Source organism: Schistocerca serialis, chromosome 8 (assembly GCF_023864345.2).
Source record: "Schistocerca serialis cubense isolate TAMUIC-IGC-003099 chromosome 8, iqSchSeri2.2, whole genome shotgun sequence".
NCBI classification, from domain to species: domain Eukaryota; kingdom Metazoa; phylum Arthropoda; class Insecta; order Orthoptera; family Acrididae; genus Schistocerca; species Schistocerca serialis.
The window spans coordinates 553839324-553859731 of record NC_064645.1 but is presented as its reverse complement, the minus strand read 5'-3'; positions in this window follow the sequence as shown (position 1 = coordinate 553859731).

Genomic DNA, 20408 nt, shown 5'->3' with positions numbered 1-20408 from the left:
CCATGTTTTCCACACACATAAACCGGTGCACAGCCAATTGTTTGTAGGCTCTTCAGAAGATATTCAGTTTTCTTCGTTTTTATTCCATGAATATTCATACAAGTTTTGCGATGTACCTGAAATTATTTTGCAGGTTCCTCCGTCTTTTTTATTTTGATTTTTTACTAGCACAAGAACGTTGTACAAATAAGATGCACCAAAATGCTGAGAAACTACTTCTTTTGTAGGTCTGTTTAGTGGCAACACAGAAATGAAACCGGAAGTCTAAATACTGTGGTCGGCCTCTGATTCTAGGCAATGGAACTGTTTTAAAATTTTGTGTCTTATTTGTTTTGGTACTGATTCAAAGTGCTTCCTCGTACGTTAATAGTCGTCTCCAATTTCATATGACTGTAGATTTCGGTTTTATTCGCTGGAGATAGCTGCACAGTACGTCAGTGCCATTTACGTTTTCTTTTTTCTTTTCCGCTTCTATGCTGTATTTCATTTACATAAACTATTTGTGGTCAGATGGTTGAGAAACTGCCTGTACATTACTGTTTCTGAAATTTTTGAGAATGCTGGCAAAAGTGAAACACTGCACAAAGAACGCAGACAATATCATGTACTGCTAGGAACAGAAACTAACACTGCGCTCTAACCTCACCACATGTTGTAATTTTTAGAAAGAATAATGCAATAATCCAGGTTATTTTTTTAAAATAAAAAAGTCGATGCGTCCCTTCTTTTTCTGTACGGTCCTTTTCCTTACGTCATTTTCTCCTCAAGGAACCCCTTTTTTCGCAACGAGGGTAGTAAATGTTGAGATACAGATTGACAGTAACACATAGTATTTAAATTGGAAATTTGTAGAAAATGTCATGAACCGCTTCTTTCCCTGTAACCTTCTTTTGGTTTGTGTTTCTAGTGTTGTCCTTAAATTTCAATGTACTTCTGTATTCGTCTCTGCGGTGAGTTTCGAATTCTCTCAAGCACCCACGATTCATATCCTAAATATTGGTGGAAGAGTACAGTTTTTCAACCACATTACCGAAAGTGTCCAACTTTCCCACGGCTCCCCTGATGGGGTGACTTTAGACAGAGAAATCCAGAGATTGAGGTCAGGAGACTAAATCAGGTACAAAACCCGCTCCTTGTATACACCTTCGACACTGTTGGAACGTTAGATGTCACGTTACATCGCCCCATCGGCGTGCTTTTAGTATCCACAAGTGAAACAGGTTTCGAGTTGAAACTTACTGGGAGGTTAAAACTGTTTACTGGACCGGGACTCGAACCCAGGATCTTTGCCTTTCTCGGGCAAGTTCTGCACCAATTGAGCTACACAAGCACGACTCACAACCTGTCCACGAAGCTTTACGTTTGAAAGTTCCTCATCTTCATTATGGAGATTTACAACACGCAGCTTTACTTTTGCAAGGTTCTTATCTTCATTATGGAGATTTAAAATTATTCGCTGTAATTTAATAAAAGAGAATAACATCTATCAGGTAAAGAATTGGTATATTATCGAAGCAGATTGGCATTATTTACACAAAAAACAAGTGAAATAATGTGGAAATGTGTTACAGAGGTAAACTATTTTTTAAAGTGTGTAATCAAATGTTTAAGGGTTTCCCTATTTGCTTAATATGAAGTGACTGTTGTACATTCGTACGGAAAGAAATGAGCATATTTTTATTGGGTCTGTTTTTCAGGGATTGCGTAATGGAAAAATACATGCGGAATATGGACAGCTGCACACGACACTCCAGTGTGCCTAGGTCGTACACACGACAGAGAGTGACTGTGTAGAACTACTTCAGATAAAGATGCCATTCAGGATTGCACAGATTCTTTGAGATGTCAGATTATGCTTATTTCACAGACTCACGATGTTATCCTCTCGATCAGTGATAAGCAAGCATCCTGAATAAATCTTTCACTTTCCATATAGAGTGTTATCACACTGCCTTACAGACTGTTTGTTTTATTTGGCCTCCAGAGTTTGTATTCCACGTAGCCATCGAGAACACATGTTTACATATAGTACACATTTCTATAGGGAAGATACATAAAAGCATATTTACATAATTGAAATATGAATCTCTCAATTATATTCTTCCACAACAGATGTTTAACAAACAGAATGATGACCAAACCAGACATGTTTGCTATCAATTCACACAGCTTCTTAAATTTAATACTAAGTGATACAGATATTTCCCTACAGCCTTGAGAAAATTGACAATCACTTTATTCAGGTGAATGTCTTTAGAAACCAAAATACACACACCAAAAAAACTTTTGCATCACCTCGGTTCCAGGAATTCCGGAACCTATACAGAAAATTGGAATAGAGATCAATATGAAAATCAAGTTCAACCTTTTTATTGTTCATGAAAATCACACATTGCATGTTGTACCACCATACAACGAGAACTTCAGAGGAGGTGGTCCATATTCCTGTACACATCGATACCTCTAATACCCAGTAAGACGTCCTCTTGCATTGATACATGCCTGCATTCGCCGTAGCATACTATCCACAGGTTCATCAAGGCACTGTTGGTCCATATTGTCCCACTTCTCAACGGCGATTCGGCGTAGATCCCTCAGAGTGGTTGGTGGGTCACGCCATCCATACAATCTATCCCAGGCATGTCCGGTGGCGTTCATGTCTGAAGAACATGCTGACCACTCTAGTCGAGCGATGTCGTTATCCTGAAGGAAGTGATTCGCAAGATGTGCATGATGTGGGCGCGAATTGTCATCCTCGCCAATAGGCTACCGATATGGTTGTGCTATTGGTCGGAGGATGGCATTCACGTGTCGTGCAGCTGTTATGGTGCCTTCCATGACCATCAGCGGCGTACTTCGGCCTCACATAATGTCACCCCGAAACACCAGGGAACCTCCACCTTGCTGCACTCGCTGGACAGTGTGTCTAAGTCGATCGGCCTGACCGGGTTGCCTCCAAAAACGTCTCCGACGATTGACTAGTTGAAGGCATATGCGACATTCATCGGTGGAGAGAACGTGATGCCAATCCTGAGCGATCCATTCGGCATGTTTTTGGGCCCATCTGTACCGTGCTGCATGGCATCGTGGTTGCAAGGATGGAACTCGCCATGGATGTCGGGAATGAAGTTGAGCATCATGCAACCTATTGCGCACAGTTTGAGTCGTTGCCTGACGTCCTGTGGCTGCACGAAAAGCATTATTCAACATGATGGCGTTGCTGTCAGCGTTCCTCCGAGTTATAAAGCCCAGGTAGCGGTCATACGCAGCAGTAGTAGCCCTTTGGTGGCCTGAACGAGGCATGTCATCGACAGTTCCTGTCTCTCTGCATCTCCTCCTTGTCTGAATAACACCAGTTCACTCCGAGACGCCTGGAAACCTCCCTTGTTGAGAGCCCTTCCTGTCACAAAGTAACAATGCAAACGCTATCGAATTGCGATATTGGCTGTCTACGCATGGTTGAACTACAGACAACACGAGCCGAATACCTCCTTCCTGGTGGAATGATTGGAACTGATCGGCTGTTGGACCCCCTCCGACTAATAGGTGCTGCTCATGCATGGTTGTTCGCATCTCTGGGCAGGTTTAGTGACGTCTCTGAACAGTCCAGGGGACTGTGGCAGTGATACAATGTCCATAGTCAACGTCTGTCCCCAGGAGATCTGGGAACTGTGGTGAGGCAAAACTCTATTTCGATGTGTCTAGAAGACTTACTTTAGGGTGCAGGTAACCCATATACTCGTCAAAGTCTTCAGAAATTCTAACCGTTCATTGCCAGATTTGGAAAAAGGAAAACAAGATGTGATTTAAATCAGATTTTGACTATAAATCACACCCCCAGGCATGGGAATCGTAAACGAGACATGGTTAAAGCAGAGTCGAATGATTGTGGAAATCGTAAATCGGTCTAAATGAGTCTTCATAAAGCATAGTCTTATAGGAATTTGAGGTATTAATGCTGTATAATATCCACCTTTCGTTTTCTGGAGCACACTCCATATCTCTCGCCATTACTGTTTACCACGGCTCTCGATTTCACATAAGTAGACTGTATACGGTACTTAAAATTGAGTGACTGAACGGCACTCAGGCCCAGCACTTGCCTTTCGCTCTCAAAGCCGTTACCGACGTATTCTGACTATACTGCAGTCCACTTTTTCTGTACTGGTGGGGCGGAGCGGTGCAGGTTGGCCCAATTTTTTTCTTGCACTTTTCCAGCCTGTATTTTGTATTTGCACCGATCTTTTTATGTGAAAACATTGGTACATTGTTTTAGCAATTTTAAAGCTAAGTAATTATGGCATCCCACTGATTCTAAATTCATAAGAAAATATTTAGTGGCCCACCACCCTACCCACAGGGGTAAGCTGGCCCAGCCGCTGGGGGAAGTTGGCCCTTATGATTTTATCATTCAATCAGTTACGACATTGCTCATTACATAAACTCCTGCAGCTTTATGACAAAAATGACAATCACAAATGGGGTTATCTTTGTAATAATAACAATCCGACAGGAAAGCATCTCCAGAAATCTTATCTTTCGGGGTCTGATTGCCCGATAGAATCTTCATAGTTCAAAGATTCGTACAAAAGTAATTTCACATGATTTTTTATGCATGACAGATGTACCCACCGCTTGCAACTTTTGCACTGAACCTATTCATCATCTGTATTGTTGCGAGAAAATGGCTTAAGACACGGGGAATCCTCATCTTCTTCATCTTGAAGAACCTTCTCGAGAGTGCCCTCTTTCTTTCTGAGCTTAATTTGAGGAGCTTTATCGTGCTCTCAGTCAGTTTTGCACGGATCATCAGTATTTCTCTTCAAAGTGTTTCTTGTTGCTCACACTGTAATGCATCTTTCCTTGGAGCGTCTGTCTGTACTGCAGAGATTTTCTTTGTTTCTTAGCCACCTTTTTTCTTAGTTGCAACTTCTCAAACGCCCTGACATCTTCAGACGTTAGTAAACACGATTTTTCACACTATGTGACGATCAACTTAACAGGCCCTGTTACTGACAAAACAGGCCTACCATTGTGATCTTGAGCAGTTGAAGGACCATTTTCAGCAATCAAACCACAACCAGCAGCATTAGGATCAGGTCTGCCTGTTATGTACGAAGGCAGAAGGCCATCATGTGTGAAAATGTTCCTGTTTAAGGAGGAGATGACTGTCACTTTAAATCCAGCCACTATGTTTCGGGACGTAACTACGTTTGGTAGCAGAGTTTTCACAATGCTTGGGACACTGTGTAGGTCACTGGTTATTTGTGTGCTATGACCCATGCATTGCCAGCTGAGTTTACAAACTTCTTGACGGGGTCGTAAACACTTCCATGTAAGGGCTCTAGTTTGTGACTACAGTGGCTTGGGAAAGACAGAATTGTGGCATCATTTTCCTCGCAAAAATCTAAGACTTCAGTTGATAAATGGGAATTGTGGTTGTCTGTTAGTACCAAGTAACGATGGTCTTTGGAACATCGAACATGAAATACAAAAAAACAATGTTCAAATGTTTGTGAATTCTTAGTTCATCGGTCCCTAGACTTACACACTACTTAAACTAAAACGAACATAGTAAGATCACACCCATGCTCGAGGGAGGACTCGAACCTCCGGCGGGAGGGGCCGCGCAGTCCGTGCATGTTGCCTTAAACCGCGCGGTCACTCTGCGCGGCATGAAATACAAAATAATGCGCGTGTTTCAAGAAAGTAGTTTCTGTCATCCACCCTAAGGGATGGGCACTACCATTGCTTCCCACAGGAACATCTCCGATTAAACTGGTTTTGAAGTTAACGCCAGGGAATATGAAAAATGGAGGCACGCTATTCCTAGCGGCACTAACAGCTAAAACCATAGTGATAGGTGATTTTATTTCAGAAAATATTACGCGCTCTATTTGAAGTCATCTCCTTCGAGTTACTATCCTGTCACGCCTTTTCACTGTAGTGATTCCAGTGACATTTACATTCCAGATGTCACCAGGCGTTACTTTCAGTCTTGTGAAAGCATTGTTCAAGTAGTCGGTAAACAAGGCTGTGTTGTGCTTGTTGAAGCTACAACATCGTACCAAACTAGTTATATGTGAAATTCGAATGAATGTCTGATGTCGTTTCAGCAATCCTAAAAACCAATCAGCAATCAGCTCCCCCCATTCCAAAGTCAGTCCTGATTGGGGTATTTTGCGTTGACTGGCAACTGCATAGGCGTAGACAAATCATCGAACTCTTTTTCGTGAAAGTCCAAAGTACACGCCACTAGCTTTAGTAAGATATTTTTCAAGTAAGGTTACCTGTTCAGGTTCAAATACTTAAAAACATGGTTTTTTCTTATGAATGTAGGCCCTATTTAAATAATCGTGGAATAAAAAATATTTCAGAAAATTGTTAGCGAACTTGGTTTTATACATTATTTCATTATATTCAAGGTTATTATTAACGTAGCTAAAATATTGAGTACTTCACTACAAAACGAAGTAATTTGGTGCTGTTTCTTTTTGCAGAGCCAAATCTATACCAGAAGTTTGTTTGCGTTTCAAAAGTTTCTAAATCTTTGAATTGGTTACAGAACCTCTCGCAAGTTTTTCTAGGTACGTTAGACTCTCTGCTCACTTCCCTAATTGAACTTCGATTTCATTTTATTTTTGTCACTGCTAATCTGTTAGTTGTTGCAGAAACATTGCCTTTTTCTGTTTCCTTTCATAATTTCGAACCACTAACACCGAAATGGCAGAATGACGATGAGTAAAAACATGACTACATTCGAAGATAGAAGTGGATTTTATACTTCAGAATATATGTCCTGCAATATCCAATGGGCAATAATTTCAAATTTACATGATTTTATTTGAATACATGAAGAGAAGTTATTGGTTTTGGTAAGAAACAAAAGAAGAAATGAAATGTCGAATGAAGTTATAAAAGAAAAATTATACATCGAAAAACGTTATCAGCTGAAAATCAGTTCAGGACACAATTTTCTTACTTTCACTACGCTGGGTTTTTAAAGTTAATAAGAGTAAAATGTAGATCAATCCGAGATCAGACTACTGGAGAATGGAGAAGACGCTATAACACAGAATTAGAGGAGCTGTACAGGGAGGCTAATATCTTGGGAGTGATGAGAACCAAAAGACTGCAATGGACTGGACATGTTATAGAATGGAGGCAACAAGGTGTCCCAAAATTGCAATGGGCTGGATCCCGTCGGGGAGCAAACCAGTGGGAAGACCTAGTAAGACTGGGATCGATAGAGTGACAGAAGACTTGTTGCAGCTGGGAGTCACAGGAAGCTAGAGACAGATAGCAGGAGACAGAAGCAGATGGAGAGCTCTAACAGTGGTGGCGAGCGGTCCACTGGGCCAGATCGCGTGAATGAATGAATGAATGAATGAATAACAGTAATCACTTAGAGAAAGACAGCGAGGTAGGTTGGCCATGTGGGCCGACGTGCCCTTATTTAAGTGGGCCATTATGCCCCATCGCCATATCGAAATTATAATAGTTCGCTTACGAAAACGCTTTAAAAATTTATCACCGTACACAATTTCAAAACAATCCTTAATCTATGGACTTCAATCGTTGTAGTTGCATGTTTCGTGAGAGCGTTACCCTGGAGTATACAACATATATCGAGGAAGGAAAATTTACTTTCATTAACAAGAAAACATAAAATGTGTGACCTACCTCGCTCGAGAATCTGTCTGCCCTAGCGCGTTTGTAGAAAAGCGATGGCATTGTTGTCACCAACCGTCTTTATCGGTGGTGCAATGTAACGACCATCGTGCCTCTATGGCCAACGTGCTCGCGTTTCCCTGAAGTTTGAAAATAGGATAGATAATGGTAATCTGGAACTATGAAAAATGTTCTCACAAATGCATTAGCCCCATTGAAATCACCTTAACTCCACGAAGATGACTGTCGCAGTGTTTACCGAATCATAGCTGTGGGTGCATTTTTCATCATAAGTAATGAGCTGTCTGGCTCGACACATTGTGCGATTATATGTGACTGTAAACCTGGGAGGTTTCATTACTGCAACGGCTTAATAGCCTAGGGATTGGTTTGACTAATATAGACATCAACATCAACTCGACGCCCATGCAGCAAGAACACGTATTTTTCCAAAATTGCGGAAGTTAGTGTCTCTTGATGACGTCGATTTTATTCATATACTTGTCATCTTATCAGCATTCTGGTTCTAGGAGCATGCCTTAAATCACAATAGTGGTAGTACAATTGTAGAAAATCACTTTTAATTGTGAAATAAAAAGTATCTTTCTATTACAACTTGAATACTCCATTTCTAAAATTAGATGACAGAAGAAAAAGCTTCGATAACTGCTGTGTATTCGACATCTTTACCAACACATGGTCTAAATATTTTTTGGGACAGCCTTGTAAAAGGAATATCTGATATCAGAAAATGGCCAAACAGCGCCAGTGAAGCCGACGACTTGAGCCTCAGCACAGGCCATTGTACATCGTGCTGCAGCAAAATCGGGACGAAAGATTGCCTTTTATGGCTATGGGATGATCACCATTTCAGGAGAACCGCTAACGAGGATGCTTGTGAATGGGACTATCAGTTTATCAGTTCTCTTTTAGCACTTGACATCGATTTGAAGACCGTGAGATAGTTCTAGAAAATGGCTGAGTATTACTCACCTGACAGCTCGTAGATGCTTAATCTCTTGATGCGCCGAACGCGAGACATAATGTTCCCTTTCCCTGTTTTATGTAAGAATCGCTCTTGCAGTTATGATTCTGAATTACTTGTCTTTCCAGCATTAGACACTACTGTTTCGTGTACACGCTTAACATTGCAGAAACAGGACTACGTGGACTAAAACTATAAAAAAAGAATATTATGAGTAAAATTTAATACTCATCTGCGTAAAATTTCAAAAGCTCAGACTCAATGTCTTCTTTGTCTGGTGATGGAACAGAGGGCCTGGGTTTTATATTTCGTGGTAAAGAAGCTTTGTCGTTATAACACTGTACTGTGTTTGTTGCCATCAGATCAAAAACTTACAGCAATCACTCATTTTATACAACAGAGAGTTTCTCCGTAAGCGCACCTCTTTTGTGAGAATCATATTTTATAGAGTATGTATTTAAAGGCAAAAGAATATTCGCGCAACTACAAATTGAGACAACGAACGTGCGCTTGGCGCACGAATTACATGACAATGGCGACTCAATAACCACAGCCGAGTGAACTGGAATGGATTTAGTTCTATTTATTAGAACATGACCTTCTGTTGTTTTTCAGAAACGGTAATAGTTCAAAGTTGTAATTATATTGTCTTCCTGTTTTCATAGAGAACAATATAAACGAAGCTGCAACTAAAATATATGTATAATGAAAAAATTTGTTGCATTGATTGTTTCAAGTAATTTTGAAACATAACTTTTGAAATTTAGAAATATGCCAAATGTATAAGACAACAAATAATTAGGTCTTTATACCATATTAATATATTTATGACAAGTTAAGTAGGTTTTAGAAACATGACAACAAATTTTCATTTAGTCAACAAATAAATTTCGTGAACAATTACTTAAATAAAATTTTAGAAAATATGTTAAATATGTAGCATTTCTTGTAACTCTTGTGTAATCGAATCTATAGGATAATTAATGTTCTTATCACAACATAAATTCTCAGAAACATTCAAGTTTATTATTACATTATAGACAAGCTTCGAAAGACATGTTTAGCAAGTGCACCAGTGTATGGCGTAACTATTTGGGAAACCTGAAACTCGTAATTTGTAGCCAAAAATTAGATTAAATTTTATCGAAAATACGGTGACGCTGAGAATTTCGGTTACTCCAGGAAATTATCGTAAATATTGGTTTGTTATGGAGAGAAACTTTGATTAATATGTTGTTGTGTTAGGCAAGGCAGTAACGTTCACCTTGTGCTGTATACAATCCAAATGTAACGGTATGAGCCCGCTTCCAAATTTCAACGGATGCTTCATACTGGTGCTTGCATAAAGCACAAAGAGAGTAGAATAACTCAGTGGTTTCATCCTCAAACTACAGTTACTGGGAAGGCCAATACGACAATGGCTAAACCATGCCAGCATTTAAATTGAATGATACAACAAGTTTACTTTACCAGTCACTATTTATCCATATCGACAACACAGTTTTAAGGTTTAAACCTCCATCAGCTGGTGGATGTATATGTGTTAGTACGACTTTTGTGTTGTGTTACGACTTTGGGGTAACCTGTGGCACTGTGTAGTGGAGAAACCAAACACTATTGTATGAAATGGTTTTGGGGAGGTTTTTGACTCAAAATTAAATGTATATCTAAATGTGAAAACAAACAACTAAAATAGAGTACCACAGTGGTCACAGGCTCCTATCTCTGTCACATATAAACTGTCATACTTTGTAAACAAAACTGCAGCACTTGAAGTTTATAGAAATATAAGGATAAAATTACTGACATACATTGTTTTAAATAATGATGCAAAATAACTTTTGAAATTTTGAAATGTGCCACATGTCTGAAAACTACTAAGTTCAAGGAACATATAGCAAAACAGAATCATTATCTCAAAGTACCAAGTTTATACAGCAAAACAACAGTATTATTTCAGAGTAAATTTGAGAGGATTGTGGGGAGCTTTGGTTGAGTTAATGAATACATACGTTAGAATAAATATTTTGAGTGGATTTACAAATCCTTTTCTGTCAAGTTTATAAATACATGAATAACGACTTGGTAGGGGCTCAGAAATAGAGGCTGAAAAGATTGTGACAAAGAATTGGATATATATTGGAAAATATCAAAGAAAACCGGAAAACTACTAAATTAATTCATGGAAAGTGTGAAGGGGCGGACAGGCACAGAGTAAATAACTAAATTAATTCATGGAAAACATAAAGGGTAGGACGGAGGCAGAGAGAGAAAGAGAGGGTCGGAAAGAGAGAGAGAGAGAGAGAGAGAGAGAGAGGGTGGAGAGCAGACCCAGGGTACAAGCTGTTGGTGTGCTGGTATTTTTGCAAATGAGGCCATTCCATTGTTCATTTGCGGAATGTCATGGTATTATAACCAAATATTTATGATAAATACGAAGGGGAAGGTAGAGGTTGTGTGAGTGTGCGTTCACATTGCAAATTTAATAATGTAGCCCATTCTTGAAAACAGATTTGATGCTACTGTAAACATTGTTATTTTCGACTCTTAAGATTGATATAGCTTGTTTTCTTTAGTGTTTGTACATCTGGACTGTTTCAAGATGTCCAGTTTTTCATTTTTAGCTTAGATACGCAGGATGTCGATACTTGTTTTGTTTCGTGCAGGTAGAAAGCTATTCCTGATATGTGGTATTTTTTGGTTTTAAGTACTGCCATGCGTTCTTTGAATCTAATCTCAAACGATTTATCTGTCTAGCCTACGTAGAAACAGCCCAAACATTCAATTTTTACACACTCATATGGTGAATTGGGTTGTGTTGCTGTTGTGAGGTAACTTCTGCCCAGTCTTGCTGTCGATGGATATGTTCATCCCTTTTCCTATGAAGACATTGGCAATGTGATATGAAATACTACTCGCAACTGATTGTGTGGAAGATCGAATTTTCTTTTTGTTTTTTGTGATATGATTGTTCTGGAATTATTGTTTTAGGGTGTATACTATGGTGCTGTTATGACTATATCCAACAGCTGTTTGTTTCGCTATTTCACTTTCTTGTTTACGTTTATCTTCAGAGAGCAGTAGTTTGATAACCCTGTTGATCATTTTGAATTCTCACAACTCGTGAATAATCAGATCTGAAGATAATCATTAAGTGGTCTAAATTAGTTTTTATGTTTGATAAATTGCTAATGGGATTGTTACAATAAATTATTTTGAAAATTATACTCTTGAAGTCTTGAATCTCAGTATCAGAACTGTATGTAAGTGTTATTATGTAGACGAACAGGAATTCAGTGTCGCAAAGATAAAAGAAACATTGGTAAGGCTGATATCAGAGATCTGTTTGTTTTTGCAGCGTAATCTGGCCTCTCGCACTATCTGGAGAGCACCTGCCAGGTAGGTGAACGCTGCTGTTATCTTCTGTCCCGTCACTGTGACTGTCACATGTGCACAACATGAGACATATGGGCGACCTGCGTGCAGTCATCCACATATGGAAACCACTTCTGCATTACACAATAACTTACAACCAAATTCGAAAGACATCATTCTCAGTTATCAGTCTGATGGACGAGAAGTCTTGTCAGCCTTATCAACTATGAAGAACAAAAATATATTTTAAAAATTCGGTTTACTTCTTTCACAAAGTTCCAAACCATTTCACTTATTTTTATGTCCAAGGTGCTTCTGTCGGTAAGAAAACATTTGGTACGTATGTATAAGTTAGTGACTTGTATTCGACTGAATAAAAAACGGGTATGTCTTTGGATGATAAAAGCAAACTGTTACAAATTCAGTGCTAATAACATTGTAAGTTCATTAACTTACTATAGTTTGTTGTATATGCTGGTGCTTACATTCAGTTTATTATGTTAGGTAGTAGTATTACTTATGCCATAGAGATGACTGATTAGTATTTTTCTTCACGTTCTTTTCCAAATCGGGAACGGTAGCGGGAGAGCACTGTTGTCGTTCTATTTTTGCGATGGTAAAAGGTCTCTCTCGGTGTCTGGCCTAACAAAAGCCACCGATAGGGAACTGTTCTGCTCTTGTGTCATTTCTTTCTTGAAAGGTTCGATAATATAGCTAGCGTAAAAACATCTATATTTTTTCTGCTGCAAGCTGATTTGTGTTAATTGACGTGAGGAAGGACGAAGATGATATAAAAAATTATCTTCAGTTGCCTAGATACGAGTGCTGTAATGTTTACAGGACATTTAGTGAACGAATGGCTCTGAGCACTATGCGACTTAACTTCTGAGGTCATCAGTCGCCTAGAACTTAGAACGAATGAAACCTAACTAACCTAAGGACATCACACACATCCATGCCCGAGGCAGGATTCGAACCTGCGACCGTAGCGGTCGCTCCGTTCCAGACTGTAGCGCCTAGAACCGCACGGCCACTCCGGCCGGCTAAGGGAACGATAACTCTCAGCGAGCATATTTGTGCGACCTATTTGATTTTTTGAGTAGAAGGGAAACGTTTCGAGAGAAACCCAACCTGATATGTACAGTGAATAATACCGAAGTTCCTTGATGAATATTTTCGTGACCGCTTTCCTGCGACGAATATTTGATATACTGTATGGTGCTACACAGAAAATTATTTAAAGGGAAGTAAAGATTTGTTTTGTGTAAGACTTTGATTTCAAATTTGCACTTTTGTATGTAGCAAGTTGATCTTTTACTGAAGTTCAAGTAAATCTGTACCATTCTGCTACAAGCAGTTTCTACAGGCTTATACATCAGCAGAAGACTTTTGTGTAATAATTTATTTCGTCACAATCACTTAAAAATACATCAAATATGGACATTAGCGGTTTCGGCAAGTAGTTGTTGTCTCCATACGTGCTGAATCCACTAGAATGTTGCGTACAGATGTACAACAAATACAGTTAGGCAATTTCAACACCATGAAGCCATCTGAATCGTTTGAATGAATGTACTCAAAAAGTTCAAATGTGGGTGAAATCTTATGGGACTTAACTGCTAAGGTCATCAGTCCCTAAGCTTACTCACTACTTAACCTAAATTATCCTAAGGACAAACACACACACCAATGCCGGAACTAGCCGCACAGTCCATGTTTGCAGCGCCTTAGACCGCTCGGTTAATCCCACGCGCAATGAATGTACTCTGATTAGCAGTTGCTGAAGAGCAGAGACATTGTTGGACTGGAAGCATCGGAGGAAATGATGGACTTCGTGAAACATAATATATATCTAATAGCGGTAGAGTGGTACATTTATAACGAAAAATGTACAGATTTCAAGACATGGGAAAACAGGACAACAGACATAAATAACGCTCATGTTTGATACAGGTCAGACTCGCAGTATAACGGTCGATATCGGACTGTCAGTAAGGAATATGCCTTCCTCTGGCACATATGCGCGTTTTGGGCCTATTACTCAAGGTGTCTACTAAATGCTGAGTTGTGTTTGGGGTGTTGTTGTCCTACTCCTCTCCCGAAACGGTTTTCAGTTCTTTAACGGTTTGGAGGGGAGATCTTCATTGAGAAACACGTCTGCCAAGAGCGTCCTAGACTTGTTCTATAGGGTTTAGGTCCGGGGAGTACGCAGGCTATTCCATACATTCAATAGCTTTGCTTTCCAATGTGTCCGACATCTAAGCGATCTTGTGTGGGAGGGCATTGTCGTCCACAAATAAAAAGTCGGGACCTGCTGCTCCCCTAAACAAGCGTCCATGATTCAGAATAATCTCCTTGCAGTGCAGCTATGCTCTAACGGAACCTAGCGCAAAGATCTGCAGCGATGTTCGGTCATTGTGGATAATGTCTCCTCACTCCATAACGCCTAGGCCATAAAGATGACGTTCATGATCGTTCTGTGGTGTGTAACTGCTCCACTCTCCCTTCACAGTAACTGGTGGCCAGAATTACTTGCCACAGTAAAGCGGGATTCGCCGGCGAACATCACTCTGGACCACATTTGCTGACCCCAACCGAAATTCTCCCTACGCCAACGAACTCTTTCCCGACGATGGCGCGGCTGAGGAGGGGTGCATTTCACAGGCTTCTGAGCGTACAAAACAGCCTGATTTAATCGCCGCGAAGACATCCTGGCAGGGATACGCGTACCGGTAGCAGCTGTAAGGTCTGCAGCGATCTGCCTAGTACTGAAGTGTCTGTTTCTTTCTGCCATTGAGGCTACGTATCGATCCTCTTGCGGTGCGGTGGTCCAATACCACCGGCACACTTTCGCAAAGAATTCCTTCCTTCAGTGATCTTTCAAATCACGAATTGACGCTTTTGGTTACAAATTAGTCTCGCCCCGGCGGTGGCAGATTGACCGGCTTCCAGCGGTTCAACTTCTCATCCACGATCGTAAGTACTAAAACTGATGGCTTTCAGACATGTCGCCATACCGAATGTCGTATGCATACAGGGCGTTCGTGCACAGTTAACACGTTCCACCCTCTACATTTCCTTTTACTGTCGTTGGTCCAGTGTTCCGTAACAATTGGCGGTTGTTCCACAGCAATTGGCGGTTGCTTCTTGGCAAGGATCAGTTCTTCCTTAGCAACTATCAAACAGTGTACATCGTATAGACGCAGTGTAAAAGGAGCCATATGGCAAAATGTTATCTTTTTAAGAAGAAAGAGCAGAAGTCTCTTTGAGGCAATCCATGACGTCATAGTATCTTTTGTTTTGAATTATCAGATGTCAGAAGATTGTCCATACACACAGAAACTAGTAGCACATTTAAATAAAATTTACGCAGCAGCTTATCATGGACACTAAAATTTTGTAAAATATGAATCGTCTATGGATCTCTAGCTACCACCAAAAATGCTCTTCTAATCGTAGGGTATGAAAGCAAATAACCTCCGAATGTGATTTGAATAATTTCATGTAACACGTCAGAGAAAAACAGCGTCAGTTCATGAAGACTGTCGGCTACAGTTTGGTGTAAAAGTATACGTTCCCTCATCACGTATCAGACCTGCCCATAGCTGAGAAATCATTGGGCGGTACAAGATTTGTGCGTCCCTCAAAGCATTTGTGGCGTGAACTGAAGCGTGACTCTTGCGTTATCCTGCTGTAATATGTAATTATGTACCCAGCTCATGATTATTTTCGTCATATGTAAGCGACTACTCAGCCTCCCTTCAGCAATTACCAATTTAGCACCGTTTTCATATCCTATAGCTCCCCACACTACGATTTAAAGAGGTGGCGGTTGTGGGCCTCGCTGTTCTTTGCGTCCTTTCACCTGGCCGTTTATTGACGCATTGGTGCCAATCTCACCACTACGAACAAAAGCGACACTCATTGCTGAGCATCACTCACCTGACGCTTCCACTACATCATGCAAGTGTCTGCTGCCTGTGCTACGATGTCAGCAGGAAAAACAACGCATGGCAACCCTGCATGCAGCCTGTGCCCAGATTTCTCCTATTGTCATCAGTCTAATAATCATATTCAGTCTAACAGTTCTAGTATCTTCCCCTGGCCTAGTTCTTCTGAAAGAACCGATACCCACTCTTGGGGCAAGCTTTCCAAGCTCATTCTACATGACAACACTTCAAGACAAGTCTATCATTCCTCCTACACAGGAACGACGATGAAAGAGCAGGAGGGACGCTGGGCAAAATCGACAAGGAAGCACTGAAAACTATTTCAAGGGAATTTAAAACTCCTGTGTGTATACTATATAAAATGGAATCAACTGATGTTAAAATGAATGTACTAATGGACAACTTATCTGGGATTTTGCAGCGGCCTTACATAGAGGACTACTACCTTATTCCCCAGATATACCACAAGATTTAGCTGGAGTTTTTAACGAAAAGGAAATTAGTAATTGCTTAAAGTCAGACAATGCCTTCTGCTGCAAGGACACTAAAAGCATTGTGATTGTAAAGAACGCCGCGCGGGATTAGCCGAGCGGTCGGGGCGCTGCAGTCAAGGACTTTGAGGCTAGTTCCGGCGGAGGTTCGAGTCCTCCCTCGGGCATGGGTGTGTGTATTTGTCCTTGGGTTAATTTAGGTTAAGTAGTGTGTAAGCTTAGGGACTGACGATCTTAGCATTTAAGTCCCATAAGATTTCACACACATTTGAACATTTTTTGTAAACAACGCTAAGACAGATAAAAGTCACGACCGTTCAGCAGCGTCAAGTGTTATAAAATCCACAAACTGTCACCCGAATAACCCTCGGCCATTTTCACATGGTGACTGCCTCTTGCTTGCTGCTAACGTCCTCCTATAGCAGCGCTGCCTTCCGTGACGTCACTGGTGATCGCTCTAGCGCCGTATAAGGTAATGTTTTCGTTACGCGCCCGCCGTGCCCGCTTCAACCTTCCGATGGCCGAGTCCCATGCAGTGATTAGTAGCATGCCGCCGTCTTCATTGAGGGTGTTATCAAAATTTTTTACTTCGATAGCTTCTTTTATTACGCTACCCCAGAAACAATTAATGCAATGCAGTGTCCGTTTTCTAGATCATGCTCTGCTACTGGTAATGTCTCAGGGCATCGAAACATCTCTCTTGTTGTACCTAGCGCTCTTCAATAGTACGCACAGTCTGTCCGACATAAGAGTGTCCACACCCACATGGTACCTTATATGCTCCTGGCGTTCTGAGGGCTACATTGTCTTTCACAGGCATCGTGAGATGTCGAAGTTTTGTTGGAAACCTGCAGACCGAATATATTTTATGGATCTTCAGATGCCGACTAGTCTTTTCTGTTATTGAGCCACAGAACGGCAAAAACGCAAGCTTGCTAGACTTCTCCTCGACATCCCTCTGCTTCCGTGTTTTCGGAAAAGTGGCTTGCGAAATCTAGCGGTTGTTGTAGCCGTTTTCTTTTAATACTTTCTGTAAGTGGTTCAGTTCCTTCGTCAGGGTTTCAGCGTCTAAGACGGCTTCCGCTCGATGAGCCAAGTTCCTCAGAATACATTGTTTTGGCAATGGATAGTAATAGCTGCTAGTGGATAGATATGTCCGTACGGGTGGGTTTCCGGGAAATACTGACGCTGAAACACTCATTCGCTTTGCGGCGGACGAGGATGTCAAGCAGCGGCTAGGCGCCGACTGCCTCTACCTCTGTCGTGAACTTATACATGAAATACGGTGTGGGTTTGGACAGTTTTATGTCAGACAGATCGTGAATAGTATTGAACACCATTGTGTTGAACGCAGAGATGTTCTCGTCTTCGGTAACCTGAGAAATCAGAAATCGTATTGCATTCGAAGAGACATCAACTATTAAATTGACTAATAGTTTCTAAGGTAGAGTAAAAAAAGAAACGTTCGAGATAATAATGGGTGACAACACCAATAAAGACGGGAGCCTGCAGCTAAGCGCAGCTTGGAACCCGGCCATCGAAAGGCTTTTAAACGTTTAACAGTATACGTGAAAAAATAAAATTCGCACAAGAATTGGAATCAGCTGATAGATCACTAAATTATCTTGATTTAACGTTGACTATTAAAGATGCTAAAATAGATTTCAACCTATTCCGGAAGGCAACTTATTCAGACAACATCATCCCGGCTGATTCAACCCAACCCCTAGCGCATAAAATGGTGTTTTTCTATTCTAGTATCCATCGGGCGATTTCTAGCTCGTTGTCAGATGTCAACCTCGAAAAAGAATTACAAATTCTCGAGAGTATTGCACAGAATAATGGCTATGATCCAAAGATAGTGAGGCAATTGTATCATAAGAAAACGCGAAAAAGGACAACGACATTAGTAAACACAAATACTCAAACCCAAGATCAGACCAAGAAATGGTTGTCGGTTCCTTATATAGGTAATGTCTCCTACAAGATAGGGCGCCTGTTGAAAAATTCAGGTTTTAAACTTTCCTTCTCGACGAGTAATAGTTTAAAGCGAAATTTGGTTCATACCCTTGAGAAAGACTGTGATAAGTCAGCGAAATCAGGCGTATATAAGATTATGTGTGATGATTTCCCATGTTATTACATAGGTCAAACAGGCAGAGCTATAGCAGTAAGGTTTAAAGAACATCTTCCAATAGAGGGCTTCGGAACACGGGGGTCAGCCTTTGCGGAACATCTGGTGCAAATGGCTCATACACCTAAACCTTTACGTGACATAGAACTACTACATCATGATGTTAAGGGCTATAGACTCGACACGCTTGAGGAGCTACAAATTTATGCACACCTAATTACAGATACAGCCAATTTACTGAACGAACAACTCTATCCAAAAAAATAGGGCATACTTCGAAGGCTTCTAGCCTATATCAGGTTTACAATAATTCATAATACGTGTGACCATTACAGTTTCTGTAATTATAGAACCTTTCCTACAGATGTTGATACGAGATTTGTTGGCCAGTTTATAAGGCTCTGTAGCAGAGTGTAAAACGTAGTCGTGATGGATACTGTAATTAACTTACAATAGTAAAGTATAAAATTAATTCATAGCAAAAATGTTATCCGACGCGTGCGTAATAAGATTTTGAGTCTATACGTCTCGCGCATGCGCGCCGCCCTCTGTGAGGCAGACCGCGAAGCCCTCGCGGTCCGCAGTCTCTAGTCACACGACGAGGCCCGTACAACAGGCTTAAAGTGAATTTGCTACAGCTTGTTTAATAGAAGTGACAAAACCTTATGGTTATGCATCAAGTTTTATAAAGTTGACTTAGGACATGGCTTGTTTTAGGCAAACATTTAAATAATATTTTATGTAAATACTACACGTTGCATCCTGTAGGATGACCATATCTAATATAATTTACTAGCACATTATGATATTAACTTTTTGCAGGTTCTGAAGAAGACGTTATTTCTAACGTTGAAACGTAGGTAAACGATAAAGTTAACCTTCAACTGTAGGCTGTATATTCTTATATATGTATTTACGTACCTACTGCTCGTAGTAGTTGTATTGAAAACAGAAAATCTAGCAAGGAGGACGACTCAGATCGACACATACATTTCTCGTCGGCCAGTGGACTATGACAGATGACATATTGATTTTAGTCAGTCTGAGAGCGAGCTCGAAGAAAAAAAAAAAAGACAGAGAATATTATTGCTCCACTTAGCACCTTAGCCTAGGTGGTAAATAATTCTGATACATCAGCTGTTGAAGTTCATAATTATATCCAACCTACACACAGATTCCCTATAATGGAATGTAAATTGGCATTATAATATGGTAGACGTTTGAAGCACTTGGAGCCATGAAACTTAGATGGCAGTTGCTCACCAATTTAATTAGCGTAAACTCATTCGGCACTGAAATAAAACTAGCAGAACAAAGATGGTGGAGCAGAACGTCAGAGACTGAACAATCAGTGTAACTTATATTGGGATCAACAATCAAATTATGAGAGTAGGAAGGCAGCAGTGAGGTATATAGAACGAAGTACGAGAACAGGGGTTAGTGATTGAACTAACAGAGCATGATGGCGGCCTTGGGTTACATACCGATGGCATATTTCAGTTTTTATGCCAGTAAAATGTAGAATTGTGAGTGGGAGAGAAAAATGTGTGGTGTATGTATGTATGTGTGTGTGTGTGTGTGTGTGTGTGTGTGTGTGTATATGTGTGTGTGTGTGTGTGTGTGTGTGTGTGTGTGTGTCTGTGGCGGTGTGTGGGAGTGTGTGTGTGTATGTGTGTGTGTGTGTGTGTGTGTCTGCCTCTCCTTCTGGCTGGCTGTCTTTGTGCCTGTCTGCTGATGAAGCTGTGTGGTTTCTGTGACTGCAGACAAAGCATTCTGCTGGTCTTCTCGCCAGATGTGTGACG